Raw genomic sequence first — 19,464 nt, forward strand, 5'->3', positions numbered from 1 at the left:
AGTAGTTACTGATATCACCATCAAGATAATTACCAGCACTAATATGCTCACATGCTTATATTTGAACATCATGCTCTCATTTCTTATCTAAGAACAACATATGGTACTATATTGAATCTATTTGGTTTTTGTGGTTAGGGCACTAGTGGAGACTCTGTGGTCTCTTGCTCAGTGTATATATATATATATATATATATATATATATATATATATATATATATATATATATATATATTTATATAATAGCTGAAATACCCGGCGTTGCCCAGGATGTAAATCCGTAATAGGTAGTATCTATATTTTTCAAACCGTTGTATGTTTGTCTGTCCGTCTTGTGTCTCGGGGCAATCACATTGGACCTTTGGCCCGTCACTCCGCCTCAGACCAATGAGATGGCTCCCTTGGCCCGCCCCCGCACACCTCTCATTGGTCACACTCACCAGCCACTGACACCACTACCCACGAGCAGCGGCGCCCGCTCCTCGGCCTCACCTGCAGGAGGGACCCCCTACATGCCCTCTGCTGCTCTCCGGGCTCAGCTCTCCGTGCAGCTCCCCCCCCTCTCTCCCTCCACATGCCCTCTGTGCTCTCCGTGCAGCTGGGGTGCGACTCCCCCGGCCTGCACGAGGGAGCTGCCGCCGGCTGTATGCTGTAAGGAAGGCAGTTCTCCCTACACACATTCCCTCCTCTACGGCCTCATCCCTCTGCCCGTCCCTCCTCAAACACACACACATATACACACACACACACACAGACACACACACACACGTAGACACACACACACGTAGACACACACACGTAGACACACACACACGTAGAAAGACACACACGTAGACACACACACACACGTAGACACTCACACACACACGTAGACACACACAGACACACAGACACACACACACACAGACACACACACACAAACACACATAGACACACACACACGTAGACACATCACACACACACACACACACACACACACACACACACACACACACACACACACACACACACACACACACACACACGTAGACACACGCACACACGCACACAGACACACACAGACACACACAGACACACAGACACACGTAGACACACGTAGACACACACACACACGTAGATACACGCACACACGTAGATACACGCACACACACACAGACATACGTAGACACACACACAGACACACGTAGACACACACACACATAGACACACGTAGACACACGCACACACACATAGACACACGCACACACACACGTAGACACACGCACACACGTAGACACACGCACACACGCACACACAGACACGCACAGACACACACACGTAGACACACACACGTAGACACACACACGTAGACACACGTAGACACACACAGACACACATAGACACACGCACACACACACGTAGACACACGCACACACACACGTAGACACACGCACACACGTAGACACACGCACACACGTAGACACACGCACACACGTAGACACACGCACACACGTAGACACACGCACAGACACGCACAGACACACACAGACACACACACGTAGACACACACACACGTAGACATACGCACACAAACACACACACACATGTAGACACACACAGACACACGTAGACACACACACACACACACGTAGACACACACACACGTAGACACACACGTAGACACACACACACGTATACACACACACACGCGCGTAGACACACACACGCGCGTAGACACACACACACACGCGTAGACACACACGCACGCGCGTAGACACACACACGCGCGTAGACACACACACACACGCGCGTAGACACAGACGCGTAGACACAGACACACGCGCGTTGACACAGACACACGCGCGTAGACACAGACACACGCGCGTAGACACACACACGCGCGTAGACACAGACACGCGCGTAGACACAGACACGCGCGTAGACACAGACGCGCGCGTAGACACAGACGCGCGCGTAGACACACAGACGCGCGCGTAGACACACACGCGCGCGCGTAGACACACGCGCACGCGCGTAGACACACGCGCGCGCAGACACACGCGCGCGCAGACACACGCGCGCGCGCGTATACACACACACGCGCGTACACACACTGACGTAGACACAGACGTAGACCGACGTAGACACACACAGACGTAGACAGACGTAGACACACACACGCGCGTAGACACACACGCGCGTAGACACAGACACACACAGACACATGCGCGCCTAGACACAGACACACGCGCGCCTAGACACACACAGACACACAGACGCGCGTAGACACACAGACACGCACAGACACAGACGCGCACAGACGCAGACAGACGCAGACAGACGCAGACAGACGCAGACAGACACAGACAGACACAGACAGACACAGACAGACACACACACACACACAGACACAGTGTCACTGTGTGTCTGTGTCACTGTGTGTCACCGTGTGTGTGTGTTGGGGGGGTCAAAAACAGAGCTGGGGGGAGGGGCAAAACGGAGGTGGGGGGCAAAACGGAGGTGGGGGGGGGAAATACTCAGACGTCTCAGACGCGCAACCTAAACTCCGCCCCCTGGCTTCCGTGACGCGCACAGGACAGCGCGCGAGCAGTTCCACCCTCAACCCTGATTAGGCTGAATCATAGAGCACACCTGTGTGCACCAGCAGCCAATCGAATTACACTTCCTGGTTCCGCCCTACCTGGCTATTGGAGGCTCATCCTTTATATACCTTCACTCTGCAGTCAGTTATCGCTGAGCATAATCATTGTGACGCCGTGCCTAGCCACATCCTTGTTGCTTATCCTGCCTTGCCTTGCATGCTATTAACCACTTGTTGCCTGAACCCTGCTAGCTCCTCGGACACCGCTTCTCTCTACTCCTGATTCGGTTTCTACGACGATTCTCCAGTCTCCAGTCCTGACCTCTGCTAAGTACTCCAACGATTCAACATTCTCCAATCCTGAACCTGGCTACGAACTACAACAATCCAAAACTCCCCACTCCTGAACTGGGCAAGTACCTAAACCATTCTCTACATCCTAGGCGCGCCCGCGTTGCTGTGAGTCAGCGTTATCCAATCCCCTAACAGCACCGCGGTCGCGCTTCATTTGTGGTGAGCTATGCGTTACAAGTAGTCTGTAAGACAGGTACTCACATAGGGAGTAAAAACAAATTTGATTGAGAATCTGTAAAGATGCTACGTGTGGACAGGTGGATGCTGTGTTAATAACACTTGGACCACAGAACTGTATAACAGGGGCTCTGAAGAGTACTCATCTGCTAGTGGATATAGCTGGTAATGGGTGCTCAAATCACTTGGTACAGTGAGCTCCTCTATTGCTCCACAGCATACTCCAGACGGTATGGTGTGTATGTAGTGGTGTGTGGTGTGTGTGATTAGATAGGGGTGTGTGTGTGTATATATATACATATACACACACACAATTTTAACACCTCAAGACATAAATAGCATACTACACAGGGGGGAGGGATAGGTTTCAGTCATAGACAACATTCCAAGATGCACGGTTTAAGTAAAACCCTTGCCTGCTTTATTCAATGTAACATCGCCGGAAGAAGAGATCAGTGTATCTTGAAAGCTCACACAAATAAAAGCATTTAGTTAGCCACAGAACTGTATCGGTGGCTAAAGCGCTCCACAGGCATCACATCCAACCGGCTGCCCCTCGCGTACTGGCACTACGGCAGAAGGTCGTGTACTACGGTGGTGAATATGAGAACCTTAGCCTTGTATATCCTTTGATACTGCACTCACATAACCCAGTGTCTAGTGATAAACTTTTGAACAAAGCCATGGTTCCTAGCATATTGAAAAGACATTTAAAACACTAAATATGCACATCGCAAGGGAAAAGGCTTGAACTATTTCAAAAGGTTAGTGGGACTGCAATTGGAACAAGCGAGCTTTTTCCAAAAAAGAGACGTGTCTGATAAAGATCAAATTGCTTCTCATCAGGCAGCAGAAATTATAGCACAGCAAATGAAGCCACATATTCTAGCCTGAAGATAGGACGATTTCAAACCTGAACAATAAAGATGTTATATTGTCTATATACATATACATTCAGCATTTAACTAGTTTAAATAAGTAATATTTGTGACGATAGTGAGGGTTTGGCCCGGGATTAACGGGGTTACTCCCCAAGGGCCCCCCTCTAACCTCGCCAGGGAGACAAGGGGTTAACTGGGCTGAGGTCCAGAAATGTGATTTAACCCTTGTTATAACATGAAAATGCTTATTCCCCTGTGTAAAATGTATTGTTGCTCGGTCAGTGTCTGCATAACCCACCCACTGGGACTTAAGGGGTTAATCTTATATGCAGTGCTGAATAAACAGTTACCTGAAAACTGGTAATTTGGTAACGGAGTAAGCCAGGACCCTGAGCCTTGGGGGTACAGCCTCCGGGTCACCCCCCAAGTACACACATATTAAAAATATAACTTTGTCATAAGAGGAACATATATTTTTGATAAAATGCTTTTCTGCAGTGTTTTAAAATGTACAGGCCCAAATGCTAATAACCTCTGCCTGCCTTTGTAATGCGTGCCAGGACCAAATGGTGCCTCATATGAGTCTATTCACGTTTGATATGCAAGCTTCCTCACTGGAAGTGTATATCAACAGAGAGGTGTGACACCTAGTGATCAACAGGTAATGACCTAATTGTTTATGCGAGAAGCTACAAGCCTACTTCAAAAGGTTTTATTGATGGGGCCAGGGTGGAGCTTCCCCAAGCAGGATATCAACATGAGTAACCTTATTAAATATAAGAATACTATGAGATGTCCTTGGCTGAACAGGCTAAGACCTACATATTTGTATTCGTGGGACTTCCCCACCACCAACCGTTACAAACACTTAATATCTGGCCCTTAGTGGCTGCCAGATATTAATATCTCTATTAATTTTCATATTACATTGTAATGTTTGGTCTCTCTGCGAGCGTCAGGTGGGACGGACTGTATTAATATATCTCACCTGACTGTATGTATTACTGAACTCAAGTTATGAGGTGATTTGCAGTAAATATGAAATTTTGGTTGAGTTCTGAGAAACTGCAACCCCCTGCTATGATAATGAGCAGGAATGCCATAATTTACAAGCCTGGTCATCAAAGGCTAAGTGGCTAATTGCTTATGCTTGGCCCAACGGACAAAAGGAATTAACCAGAGTAAGTGTAACTTTTCACACTGGACTCTGGAAGCCCAAAGTCAGCTTCAAAAGCTTCAAAGGGGATTTTACTAGACGGCACGGCGCCTTAAGCTCGGATACAAGGGTTAAAATTATATATAAGTCAAAGCCACCCTTTTATCCATGTTGTTCATGCAAAGTTCTTCATGGTTCTTCATTGTTCTTCATGCAAATGATCTTCATGCCTGCATGTCATCAGGCCTGTTGTGCTATACCATCTTTATTGCTGAGAAGAAATGCCATGCATGTGTCCTGCCTGTTTTGCTGTGATGTCAACTGAAATATGGGAGAAGTGGCCAGTCTGTAATCCTGATGGTTTTCTTGCCATAATCTTTAAGTAAGTGTCTATATTTTGCTGTTATTGTATAATCTGTTGTGTTCACCTTTATCAAGGAATAAATTATATTTTATCATATCTAAGTCTCGTCCCAGTTCAAACCCAGGTATATATATATATTTATATATAGTTTTGGTGTAAATTACAACCTGTCGCAAGCTACCGTGACAAGCTTAAGTTAGAAATTATATTGGAAAAGTATTAGCTGCCTCTGCAAAGATAAGATAAATCAGTCTGAAGACAGGCATGTGTAGAAATGTTTTATGTGATTTAAGAATCTCTGTGTCACGGGAGACCAGCTACTTTTTACACACCATTTGTATATTACCGGGATCATTCATTAGGCAGAACAAGATAGTGAAAACAAATTGTGTTTATTTTGGTAAACCCACGTACAAGAAGAAATACACAAGGAACAGTTAAAAATACACTCACTGGGGGTCTGGGAAAAAAAAAAAATCTAGGCTTTCCTAGGTGCAGGGCGCCCGCTTGTATGCATGTCTTTATTTATAGTTAGGTCTGGAAATAATTGGACACTGACACAAGTTTTGTTCTTTTGGCTGTGTACCAAAATAAATTAAAGTTACAGGTAAATAATGAATACAGCTAAACCCCGTTATAACGCGGTCCTCGGGGTCCACCCCGAGACCACCGCGTTAGTAACGGGGTTGCGCTAATTTTTTAAAAAAATGGCCGCCGCGCGCCTGATCGGGAGGGAGGGAGTGAGGAGGGAAGGAAGGAAGAGGCCTGCACAAGATGCGGGCCCGTCTGGCCTCTCTGTGGGGCCCGCAATGACGGGCGCCAGTTAATTAAATAAATAAAATGTTTAAAAAAAAATGGCACGATTCATCCCTCCTCCCTCTCAGCCCCCGGCAGCCATGTGTTTTTTTTTCTTGGAGAGAGGGAGAGAGGCCTGAGAGAGGGAGAGAGGCCGGAGAGAGGCCGGAGAGAGGGAGAGAGGCCGGAGAGAGGGAGAGAGGCCGGAGAGAGGGAGAGAGGCCGGAGAGAGGGAGAGAGGCCAGAGAGAGAGAGAGAGGCCTGAGAGAGAGAGAGAGGCCTGAGAGAGAGAGAGAGAGGCCTGAGAGAGAGAGAGAGAGAGAGGCCTGAGAGAGAGAGAGAGAGGCCTGAGAGAGAGAGAGAGAGAGGCCTGAGAGAGAGAGAGAGAGAGGCCTGAGAGAGAGAGAGAGAGAGAGGCCTGAGAGAGAGAGAGAGAGGCCTGAGAGAGAGAGAGAGGGAGAGAGGCCTGAGAGAGAGAGGCCTGAGAGAGAGAGAGAGAGAGGCCTGAGAGAGAGAGAGAGAGGCCTGAGAGAGAGAGAGAGAGAGGCCTGAGAGAGAGAGAGAGAGAGAGAGGCCTGAGAGAGAGGCCTGAGAGAGAGAGAGAGGCCTGAGAGAGAGAGAGAGAGGCCTGAGAGAGAGAGAGGCCTGAGAGAGAGAGAGAGAGAGGCCTGAGAGAGAGAGAGGCCTGAGAGATAGAGAGAGAGAGGCCTGAGAGAGAGAGAGAGAGGCCTGAGAGAGAGAGAGAGAGGCCTGAGAGAGAGAGAGGCCTGAGAGAGAGAGAGAGAGAGAGAGAGGCCTGAGAGAGAGAGAGAGGCCTGAGAGAGAGAGAGAGGCCTGAGAGAGAGAGAGAGAGAGAGAGAGGCCTGAGAGAGAGAGAGAGGCCTGAGAGAGAGGCGAGAGAGAGAGTGTGTGTGTGTGTGTGTGTGTGTGTGTGTGTGTGTGTGTGTGTGTGTGTGTGTGTGTGTGTGTGTGTGTGTGTGTGTACACGATGTGATCCTGTTGAAATGTTGCGTGATATATATCCTTGTGACTGTGTGATAAGCTTACTCTGTATAGATGGAGCACTGCTGAAATACACAATGTCCACGGCTCACCTACACATAAGGGCCCCTCCTTGGTTATATTTAAAGTAGAAACAGCTGAGCCCAGATGTGACAATTTGCGGTGAGAGCTGCGGATGGTTCAGACTTGTGTAACCTGGGCTCTCCGGGGAAATGATCACAGAAACGCAACTCTATGCAAAGATTTCACAGCCAAAGCTCCGGAGAATCAGCGCTGATCCTGTACAGAGCTCTGACAATATACGCAGCATACTCAGGCCCCGACGTGTGGTAAATTCAGCAGGTTTTCATCGGCCCAGCCTCTTCAATGCTTTGGTACAGTTATCTCCAACTAATTGTGGACTGTCCTCGTGCAGCTAGGTACAATCCGTCAGTATCGGACCTAGAACAACGTTCTGTAAAGAATGGAACCAAACTAACAAAAATGCAACCCTGCTTTAATCCAAGATGTGGCTGCCTTTAACAGATTGGAAATTCAGCGTGGTTTAATTTACTTCAAGAGCCTCCCAATGAGGGGGGAGAGAGGAAGGGGGGGAGAGGAAGAGGGGGAGAGGAAGGGGGGGGGAGAGGAAGGGGGGGAGAGGAAGGGGGGGGAGAGGAAGGGGGGGGAGAGGAAGGGGGGGAGAGAGGGAGAATGCCTGTAGGAAAGGAAAGGCCTTGAAGTGGGAAATCCTACAAGGACATTCACTCATTCACCGAGGCCTTCAAATTCAGCACCGGAAACCCTGCATGTTGAGTCAATAAGAGACCCGCGACTGCAGCCCATTGTGTTATATGGGAGTTTTCGTATTGCATTGTATCCTGTATACATATCTCTCCACTTATCCCCTTTCTTGTTTGGCTTTAGTTTCTCCATATTGATCGTGGGAGTGAAAGTGGGTGCGGAGGCGAGAAGCACATTTACCCAGATTGAAATTTACCAATGAAACACTGCGTGCTGGGGACCATTCCACAGACGTTAATTAAACTGTATTTAACCAATTAACCTGGCTGTAATTATCACTGAGATCACTTACGAATGTGATGACAGAACTGAAGTTGGGGGATAAAAATCATCAATAAGACCCCCCTCCCCCCTAAATATCACCATGGGCAAACTCTGCTTCTGCCCAACTTACACCCGTGCCACCTACTTTGGGGCAATACTGCCACAATGATGAAGATAAAAGAAGAACGGAAGATGGGCCAGCCTGGATCCCTAGCTCACACTGAGCTCGCCAGCCTGGATCCCCAGCTCACACTGAGCTCACAAGCCTGGATCCCCCATCTCACACTGAGCTGGCCAGCCTGGATCCCCATCTCACACTGAGCTCGCCAGCCTGGATCCCCAGCTCACAGTGACACAGTGTGTGTCAGTGTGAGCAGTGTGTGTCAGTGTGTGCAGTGTGAGCAGTGTGTGTGCAGTGTGCAGTGTGTGTCAGTGTGCAGTGTGTGTCAGTGTGCAATGAGCAGTGTGTGTGCAGTGTGTGCAGTGTGCAAAAAAAAAAAAAAGGGTTTAGGAATTACATCCAAAGCCAGGGTGTGCAGCGCACAGCAGTAAGGAGGAACAGGTCTTGCAGAAAAATAGTCCTTTATTTAACAATTCATGGTGTGGGACAACAGCAAACCTTCAACGCGTTTCGTTCAAAGGAACTTCATCAAGAAGTGCTGTGTGTGTTAAAAGCAACAATTTAAATACAGCTGACTGCCTGATTTCGCGCCAAATCGTGACGTCATAAAATGTGTCTTAGCCAATGAAAATCGTAGTCTTCGCGCATGCGCGCGGCGCCAGAATACTCTATGATCATCTCTATGGTATAACTAATCCCCGCGCATGCGCACGACGCCAGAGTGCCAGGGATCACACTGCTACTGTCAGCCGTGTCATACAGGAGACACACGCCCCTCCGGGCGGTTCCACATGCACAGGCACGCCTCTGACTGATTCAGGGTGACGCCCCCTCCTCCATGTCCCGCGCAAGCGCTGAGGCTTCCCCATGTTATTAAATAAATAAATGAATTATATCCCTGCCATACAACAGGGTATTAAAGTTGTAGTGATATGAAAAAAAAAAAATAATGAGGACTGATATTGATTGGGCTGGGGGATGTGAGGCAGTAAGCTGTACTATAAAGAAAATTACCAATAGGCAAAATATGAATATATAAATGCATACAAAAACAAACATAAATACTTATGGTAAACAAAAGAATATATAATACATATTTAAGGAAAAGAAAAAACATAACAAGACAATTTATTATTAAAAATTGTATTTATCAAAAATATTAAATGATAAAATCAAACAATAAAAACATTTTAAAAAAGCAACAAATGTGTCTTGTGCCTTAATTAAGTAACAACAAATTGCATGCCCCGCTGGATGAAGATAGTAATCATATAGGTTTATTCTTCCAAACATTTCTGTTTAATGTGGAGTTTTATACACGTATACATTCTAATTTTGAACACCTTAACCGGACTATGAAAACTTTTTATAAATGGTATTATACATCAGACATAAGTAGTTTTAATCATAAGACAAAAAGTGGAGGCTATATTAGAAATTAGTCTTATAGTGCTTCAGATTGAGTTTTCTCAAAAAATCCAAAACACTGATTGTAACTATTACTATAACTTAAATAGTTAGGACAGAGTATGGATATATCTTCATGGAAATGTGTATTAATTTATTTTGGTCATACTATGTATTATATAGGGGTATTAATAAATCCCAATACAAGGTTTTTAGTCATATTTTTAAAATTAATTTGTGGATTAAGGTATAGTATACTGTATATATTGGTTTTCCAAAACAAATAATACTCATTTAAGAAAATGGTTAATATTCCATTCTACATTCATTCCATCAGGGAACCTTGTTCTTAATGTAAATATCCAGTAGGATTCTCTACAATCTAATGTTTTCACAGTGTTACCCCCTCTTTATTTTCTGATTATCTTCTCAATGCCTACAAATGAGAAGTTACTGATGCCTCCCTGCCCACATTCCGAAAAATGTTTGGAGACAGGGTGTTCCATATCCTTTTTACGTATCAGCCTGCAATGTTCTTGCATCCTTATTTTTAATGCCCTTGTGGTCCTGCCGACATATCTCTTCCCACAGCCACAGGTGATGAGATACACTACAAATGTAGTATTACAATTAATGAAATTGTGTATAGTGTGGCGTTTGTGTGGACTGTGGGAGAAGATATGCCGTGCGGGTTTCATGAACTGACACATGTTACAATGATTGCATCTAAAGGATCCTTTGATCACAAAATGATCTGAGCTCTTAACTGGTGTTGATACTACACTTGGAGATAAAAATGTAGCTAATGTCTTGGCTCTTCTATATACAAATTAAGGACCCTTGTCTGTATATTCCTTAAGAATTGGATCCATCCGTAATAGTTCCCAGTGTTTATTCACAATTTTGTTTACTTGACTGCTTGATTTGCTATATTGTGAAATAAACAACGGACATGTTCCGTCCTCTTTATTGTCTCTTTTTGTTTCAGTGTGTACGCCCCCCCTCCTCATTCTGGACACAGACGGCATTACTGTTGCTCGTTCAATTCCCTTGACCTCCTGTAGTGTAGTCTGGAGGGTCTCCTGATCATATCCTCTCTCAATAAATTTGTTTGTCAGCTCCTCAGATTGAGTCACGAAACTGTCAAGAGTTGAGCAGTTCCGCCTCAGTCTGAGGTACTGACCTTTGGGTATTCCCTTGATCACAGATCTGGGGTGGCAGCTGTCCGCTCTAAGAAATGAATTCCGAGAATTTGGTTTCTTATAAATGTCGGATTGTATTTTTTGATTGATGTCAATGTAAAATAGAATGTCCAGGTAGCTAATGTGATGGGTATGGTAATTAATAGAGAGTTGAATATCAAAAGTGTTATTATTTAAATATTCTATAAATTCTAATAAAGTGTCAGTGTTCCCGTGCCAAATGAAAATAAGATAGTCAATAAAACGCTTATAAAAAATAATATTGTGCCTATAAGGGTTTGTGCTACCAAAGATAAAATTGTTCTCCCACCACCCCATAAAGAGGTTGGCATAAGGAGGGGGCAAAACTTGTCCCCATTGCCGTCCCCCGAAGTTGCAAATAAAATTTGTGATCAAAAAGAAAATAATTGTGCGTGAGTAAAAAAAGTATTGATTCCATTATGAATGTGGTTGTAAGTATTGAGCTACCTGGACATTCTATAAAATGGCGGACAGCCGTCATGCCCAGATCATGTTGAATGATCGAGTACAGGGAGACTACATCCATAGTAACCCACAGGTAATCCTGATTCCAACTAATATGTTGTAATTTAGTCAGCAGGTCCCCTGAGTCCAAAACAAAGGAGGGCAAATTTCTAACAAAAGGTTGCAAATATGCATTCACATATTGAGACAAGCCATCTCCCAAAGATCCAATACTAGAGACTATTGGCCGACCAGGGGGGTCGACCAAAGTCTTATGGATCTTTGGGAGATGGTGATATATGGGAATGATAGGATGGCGATTGATAATGAAGTCTGGTTCATTTTTAGTCAAAACATGTGTGGCTGTCCCCAGATCCACAAGCTCGAGGAGTTCCCTCAAAAAACAGTCCGTGGGGTCCCGTGGTAGTACAGAATAGGAGGACACATCTCCAAGTTGGCGAAATGCCTCCTTGAAGTAGTCAGTCCTACTCTGCACCACCACAGCACCCCCCTTATCAGCATTCTTTATTACTAGCATAGGATTCTCTTGCAGTGACTTAATAGCAATTCTCTCCTCCTTGTTAAGGTTGTCGTACCTTGAAGGGGAAAAGGAAAAACCCTGAGCTAGCAATCTGAGATCACGGACCACAAGGTTCTCAAACATATTCAGATATGGACCTTTAGCAAAAGTGGGGTAAAAGACAGATTTCTCCCTGAGTTTTGATTCCCAATCTCCTAGAATGTGTGTTTGTGTGTCTTCTAAGGTGTTACCTTCTAAAAAAAGATCTTCCATATCCCTAAGTATACAATCATCTCTGAAAGAGTCAGGAGTTCCTATATTAGGGGAGGAGGATGGTAAGAAAGAAGGGTTAGTTGTTTTACAAATGGTTAAATTAGGTGCCTCACAAGGTACTTCACCTGGAGTTGTCACCGTCTGAGGCCCACCACCACTATTCGAGTGATGGAAGAATTTTCTTAAAGTAAGTTTACGCACAAACTTATGGACATCGACCACTACACCAAAGAGATCGATGTCCATAGTGGGAGCATATTTTAATCCTTTGTTAAGGAGTGAGGTCTCAGCAGGCGACAACTCTATACCAGAGATGTTAATTACATTATTAGTACAAGTTAATAATTCTTTTTCTTCCCCCCCCTCCTTGTCCTCTTTCGTCTCTCCTGAACATAAGATAGTTTTTTGACTGTTGGTCAGTTTGGTAAGTGTCACTCTGTTTCGCAGCTGTAGGTTCCCCCCGGGTCATGGAACCGTCTGATGGACGCCTCTCATCTCTGGGATGATCAGTATTCCCACGTTGTGAATTATTGGATCCATTTTCCATGTCCATAAATGAGACCGAGTGTGATGTAGTCTCATTAGGAATTACATGTCTTTAATATGTAGCCCCCCTCTTTTTCAAGGGACCAAAAGTAATTGGACAATTGACTCAAAAGCTGTTTCATGGACAGGTGTGGGCTATTCCTTCGTTATTTCATCATCAATTAAGCAGGTAAAAGTTCTGGAGTCGATTCCAGGTGCGGCATTCGCATTTGGAAGCTTTTGCTGTGAACCCACAACACGCGGTCAAAGGAGCTCTCAATGCAAGTGTGACAGGGGAGGGGTGCCAAGCGAGTAATAAAGGGGTCATCACCATTAGGTACCCCCTTCAACTGTCTGAAGTGAGGGGTTAACCAGAAATGTACCTATAACACATATGTTCCCCTGCTTCACAACCAAAAAAACGAGAAAAGAAAATATAGGACCCTTTCAGTGTGAGATGGGTAGGCAGATTATTGGAGATAAGGAAAAAGCAGAGGTATTAAACAAATTATTTGCCTCTGTGTTTACCAGGGAAGAATCAAGTTCAATAGTAGCGCCACAGGAGGAAGCCACAACCTCCATATTAATGACCAATTGGTTAACTGAGGAAGAAGTTCATAAGCGACTTGAAAAAATTTAAGTAAATAAGGCACCTGGCCCCGATGGCATACATCCAAGAGTTTTCAATGAGTTAAGCTCATTAATAGCAAAACCATTATATTTAATATTCAAGGACTCCATTTCCACAGGCTCAGTACCACAAGATTGGCGTAAAGCAGATGTGGTGCCTATATTTAAAAAGGGAGCTAGATCACACCCGGGGAATTACAGACCTGTAAGCCTGACTTCAATAGTAGGGAGAAATCCAGTGCAATATGGGTTGGTGCAACTGGATTTCTCCCTACTGGCAACTGCACGCAGATTGAGAAGGACTACTGGTGACACAATTGTGAGTACTTACCTGGGGCCAGCCCAATGAGGTTAGGGGGGGTGTCTTTGTGCATTTACCCCTGCCTTCAGGGCAACTGGAGCTCTTTAAAGGTTTTATATCTCATGTCCCAGAAGTGTCCCCCTCATATACTCAGAATAATGGGATTCCATGCTTGAGCACCAAATCACCTTTACTGTATATTCAATAGTAGGGAAACTACTTGAAGGTTTAATACGGGATAATATTCAGGAATACCTAATGGAAAACAAAATTATTTGTAATAGTCAGCATGGATTTATGAAGGATAGATCTTGCCAAACTAACCTTATTTGTTTCTTTGAGGAGGTAAGTAGGAATTTAAACCAGGGTAATGCAGTTGATGTGGTCTACTTAGATTTTGCTAAGGCTTTTGATACGGTTTCACACAAGAGGTTGGTGTACAAAATAAAGAAAATTGGACTCAGTAATAATATATGCACCTGGATTGAAAACTGGTTAAAGGACAGACAAAAGAGGATTGTCATAAATGGAACTTTTTCAGGTTGGGCTAAAGTCGTGAGTGGAGTACCTCAAGGATCGGTACTGGGACCCCTGCTTTTTAACTTGTTTATTAATGACCTTGAGGTTGGGATCGAGAGCAAAGTCTCCATCTTTGCTGATGATACTAAATTGTGTAAGGTCATAGAATCAGAGCAGGATGTCATTTCTCTTCAGAAGGACTTGGAGAGACTGGAAACTTGGGCAGGTAAATGGCAAATGAGGTTTAATACAGATAAATGTATGGTTATACATTTGGGATGCAAGAATAAAAAGGCGACTTACAAATTAAATGGAGATATATTGGGGGAATCCTTGATGGAGAAGGATTTAGGAGTGCTTGTAGACAGCAGGCTTAGCAATAGTGCCCAATGTCATGCAGTAGCTGCAAAGGCAAACAAGATCTTATCTTGCATCAAACGGGCAATGGATGGAAGGGAAGTAAACATAATTATGCCCCTTTACAAAGCATTAGTAAGACCACACCTTGAATATGGAGTACAATTTTGGGCACCAATCCTAAGAAAAGACATTATGGAACTAGAGAGAGTGCAGAGAAGAGCCACCAAATTAATAAAGGGGATGGACATTCTAACTTATGAGGAGAGGCTAGCTAAATTAGATTTATTTACATTAGAAAAGAGGCATCTAAGAGGGGATATGATAACTATATACAAATATATTCAGGGACAATACAAGGAGCTTTCAAAAGAACTATTCATCCCACGGGCAGTACAAAGGACTTGGGGCCATCCCTTAAGGTTGGAGGAAAGGAAATTTCACCAGCAACAAAGGAAAGGGTTCTTTACAGTAACGGCAGTTAAAATGTGGAATTCATTACCCATGGAGACTGTGATGGCAGATACAATAGATTTGTTCAAAAAAAGGTTGGACATCTTTTTAGATGGGAAAGGTATACAGGGATATACCAAATAAGTATACAGGGGAAGGATGTTGATCCAGGGATTAATCCGACTGCCAATTCTTGGAGTCAGGAAGGAATTAATTTTTCCTCTTAATGGGGTTTTTTGTTTGCCTTCCTCTGGATCAATAAGTATAGATATAGAATAAAGTATCTGTTGTCTAAATTTAGCATAGGTTGAACTTGATGGACGTACGTCTTTTTTCAACCTCATCTACTATGTATGTCCCTTGGTTATCATATTCCCACATTGAGGGATTTCATGTATTTTTATTCCCCTGCCTCAGGGCAAACTGTGTTCTATTTGCTAGACATGTATATTGGTACAATTATTGGTGTTTGTACCTTTACAGTGTATGCACCAACCACATACACTGGGAGCAGGTCGGGAGGGAAATGGTTAATTGCATCTACATGTTTATGGACCTTTGTTCCCTTTCAGTCTCCATTTTGGAGTATCTCCATAGGTCATCATTGGAGCCCCATGTAATCCTATGGAGATTTCACTGATTTGGGACAGATACCTGAGAAGACCTGCAGGTGGCGCACGAGAGGAGCAGAGCTTCCCCATTGAAAGTGAATGGAGTAATGTCTTTCAATGGGGATTCCTCAAGTCCAACCTCCAGACCGCAAAACCAGATACAATGTCAATGAGGAGCTTTGATCACACAATTGGTGTGGGAACGAGGCTTCGGTCAAGTTCACCACCAATTAGCGTGGGAAACTTTTGTTCTAGGGCAAACCGAAATAAAATTCTTTTTGCCCCTAGCCCCTAGGAACCCCTCACTCGACCCCAACTGGGTCCGACAATTAATGGCGACGAGAAAGGGTCACGTCCTACCATTGACCGCAATGGCGGAGAAAAGCCGCGTGGCTTTCAAACACTAAGTAAGAAAGTGTGGAAAGTGGAAACCCATATCTCCGGTTCTGTGGGGACTAGAAGGCTGGAATTTGGAGAGCATGTAGTCACTGCTCCGGCATGACTGCATGGCAATCTTCAGCCCTCAACCGAACGTAGTAGGGTTAACAGTAAAAAAGTGTGAGTTACCCATTGACTCCAATAGGAGCGGAGGTCCCATTGAACCCTATGGCGGTGCCGGCCCATGCATTTCCTATGGCAGCGCCGGCCCTATTGATTCCAATGGAGGTAAAAGCCACGAGGTAAACGGCCAAGTTAAAAACTGTAAAAACCTGAAGTCCATAACTCCGTCTGTACGGACCAGAGGGTTGGGATTTAGCCCCCATGTAGTCATCGTTCCGGCATGACTGCATGGCAAATACCGACCCTCTCTGAGCAACAGAACGGAGTATGGTTAATTGTTTAATTTGGGTTTCTGCCATTGACTTCAATGGCAGAGAAATGCAACTTCTGTAAATGTGCATTTAAAGTAATTTATTGTAACTCCGGTGGGTCCCAGCGAGCTGAACATTGGCAACCATGTAGAATCCTCTCCGGCATGAGGATCTGGAAATTTGTAGCCCGCTCAGCCCAGCCAACCGGATTATTTTAATACATATATCAATGTGAAAATATACTGTATTTTATGCCTAGCATAAAGCCAGCGAAACCTACTAGCCCCTGCAGTATGTTAATGGTCAGGGGGCGACACTATGTCTACAACAAGACCCCTGATCAAAGGCTCCCCCTCCCTGATTGTATATGCTAGGGCGGGGAAAAGCAAAACTTGAGTAGTTCTGTAGGTGTTATAAATCACACTTGCAGGCAAAAGATTTTCCTGGCCAGATCCTCTTCTGGCAGACTCAGAGGCACCAGTTCTTTAGTGTGGGGTTAAGAAAATGAGACCCAAAGTACTGAATTATGCGCATGTGCCAGTTACCTGGGGGCCGGTATCAAAGTGCTTCCCACGTTAGCTGGCAAAGGGTCATTGGGTGCAGGTAATTGTTAACCAATACCTGACACCCAATGTTAAGGAATAGGGTTTAAATCCCATATAAACGACTGTAAGCCCTATGCCCAGTGTCTTCGTTACAACATCTGAATGATACCTGATGAATTGCCAATCCAGATCCTGATTGCTTCATTGCCCATTCTCCCAAAGTAAGTGTATATATCCTGTGTGTTATTTGTATATTCTGTGTTCACCTTTTTCAAGGAATAAACTCTTTATTATATCTTAGTCGCATTCGATTCAACCCATTGATTTTGTGTATATTATTACCCTGCACAAGCTATCGTGACAGCAAGTGAAACAGGGCATCCTTAGGCTGCAAAAAAAAAAGAAAATCCATCAGAAAGCTAGCAGGAACATTAGGAGTGGCCAAAACAGTTTGGTACATTCTGAGAAAAAAAGAACGCACTGGTGAGCTCTGCAACACAAAAAGGCCTGGACGTCCACGGACGACAACAGTGGTGGATGATCGTAGGATCCTTTCCATGGTAAAGAAAAAACCCCTTCACAACATGCAGCCAAGTGAAGAACACTCTCCAGGAGGTAGGCATATCATTACCCAAATCTACCATACAGAGAAGACTTTGAGAGCAAATACAGAGGGTTCACCACAAAGGTTCAAACCATTCATAAGCCTCAAGAAAAGAAAGGCCAGATTAGACTTTGCCAAACAATATCTAAAAAAGCCAGCCCAGTTCTGGAAGAGCATTCTTTGGACAGATGAAACTAAGATCAACGTGTACCAGAAAAAGAAAAAATTATAGAGAAGGCTTGGAACAGCTCATGATCTGAAGCATACCACATCATTTGTAAAACACGGTGGAGGCCGTGTGATGGCATGGACTTGCATGACTTACAATGACACTGGGTCACTAGTGTTTATTGATGATGTGACATAAGCAGCCAGATTAATTCTGAAGTGTATAGGGATATATTGTCTGCTCAGATTCAGTCAAATTCAGCAAAGTTGATTGGACGGCACCTCACTTTACAGATGGACAATGACCCAAAACACTGTGAAAGCAACCCAGCAGTTTAAGGCAAAGAAGTGGAATATTCTGCAATGGCCGAGTCAATCACCTGATCACAACCCGGTCGAGCATGCATTTCATTTGCTGAAGACAAAACTTAAGGCAGAAAAACCCACGAACAAACAACAACTGAAGACAGCTGCAGTAAAGGCCTGGCAAAGCATCACAAAGAAGGAAACTCAACATTTGGTGATGTCCATGCGTTCCAGACTTCAACAAGTCATTGCCTGCAAAGGATTCTCGACAAAGTATTAAAAATGAACATTTTATTTATCATTGTGTTAATCTGTCCAATTACATTTGAGCCCCTGAAATAAGGGGACTGAATAAAAATAGCTGCTGTTCATAAACGTTTCAAACGATATTTTTGTTCAACCCCTTAAATTACAGTTGAAAGTCTGCACTTCTATTGCATCTCGGTTGTTTCATTTCAAATCCATTGTGGTAGCGTACAGAGCCAAAATTATGAAAATTGTGACAGTGTCCAATTCTTTCCTAACTGTATCTAGCGCCACTAATGTACATAGCGCTTCAGAGTAGTAATACACGACAATCATATAAATAACAAATAATACAAATAACAGGTCATGGGAATAAGTGTTTCAGACAAAAGTAATTACTTTGTTATATTATTCCACATAATGTCAGATCCTCTATTTGTAGGGATCACTAATATATTCAATCTAGGCAGCGCCCCAGTCCCATTCCATCATAAAAGTATCATTTCGGAAGAGGAGTCCTTGCTCTGAAGAGCTTACAATCTAATTGGTAGGAAGAACATACAGACAGTAGGAGGGTGTTCTGGTGCATGCGTCTGCAGGGGGCCAAGCTTTATTGATCATGTATAGTATTATCCACGGTGCTACTCATATGCTTCTTAAGACACACTTGCTTAAAGATGGATCTTAAAAGGTGGATAGAGAGGGTGCTAGTCGGGTATTGAGGGGGAAGTGCATTCCAGAGATGTGGGGGCAGTCAGTGAGAAAGGTTTAGGCAGGAGAGGGCTTTAGATACAAAGGGGGTAGAGAGAAGCCATCCTTGAGCAGAACGCAAGAGTCGGGATGGTGCATAGCGAGAAATTAGGGCTGAGATGTAAGGAGGAGGCAGAAGAGTTTAAAGCTTTAAAAGTGAGGAGAATTGAGTAAGATATGCACGATATCATAGGAAGCCAGGAGAGGGATTTCAGCTAGGGAGACGCTGAGACAGATTTAGGAAAGAGTAGAGTGATTCTGGCAGCAGCGTTTGAATAGATTGTAGGGGAGA

At 44.4% G+C, this 19,464-nt stretch overlaps 1 protein-coding gene across 1 annotated transcript in view; it reads left to right on the forward strand.

Moving 5' to 3' along the window:
- LOC142472496 (uncharacterized) overlaps positions 1 to 19,464 on the forward strand; it is a 664,758-nt gene that overhangs the window by 235,331 nt on the left and 409,963 nt on the right. The window lies entirely within an intron of this gene.

The sequence above is a fragment of the Ascaphus truei genome, chromosome 22 (genome assembly GCF_040206685.1).
Source record: "Ascaphus truei isolate aAscTru1 chromosome 22, aAscTru1.hap1, whole genome shotgun sequence".
Classification (NCBI taxonomy): domain Eukaryota; kingdom Metazoa; phylum Chordata; class Amphibia; order Anura; family Ascaphidae; genus Ascaphus; species Ascaphus truei.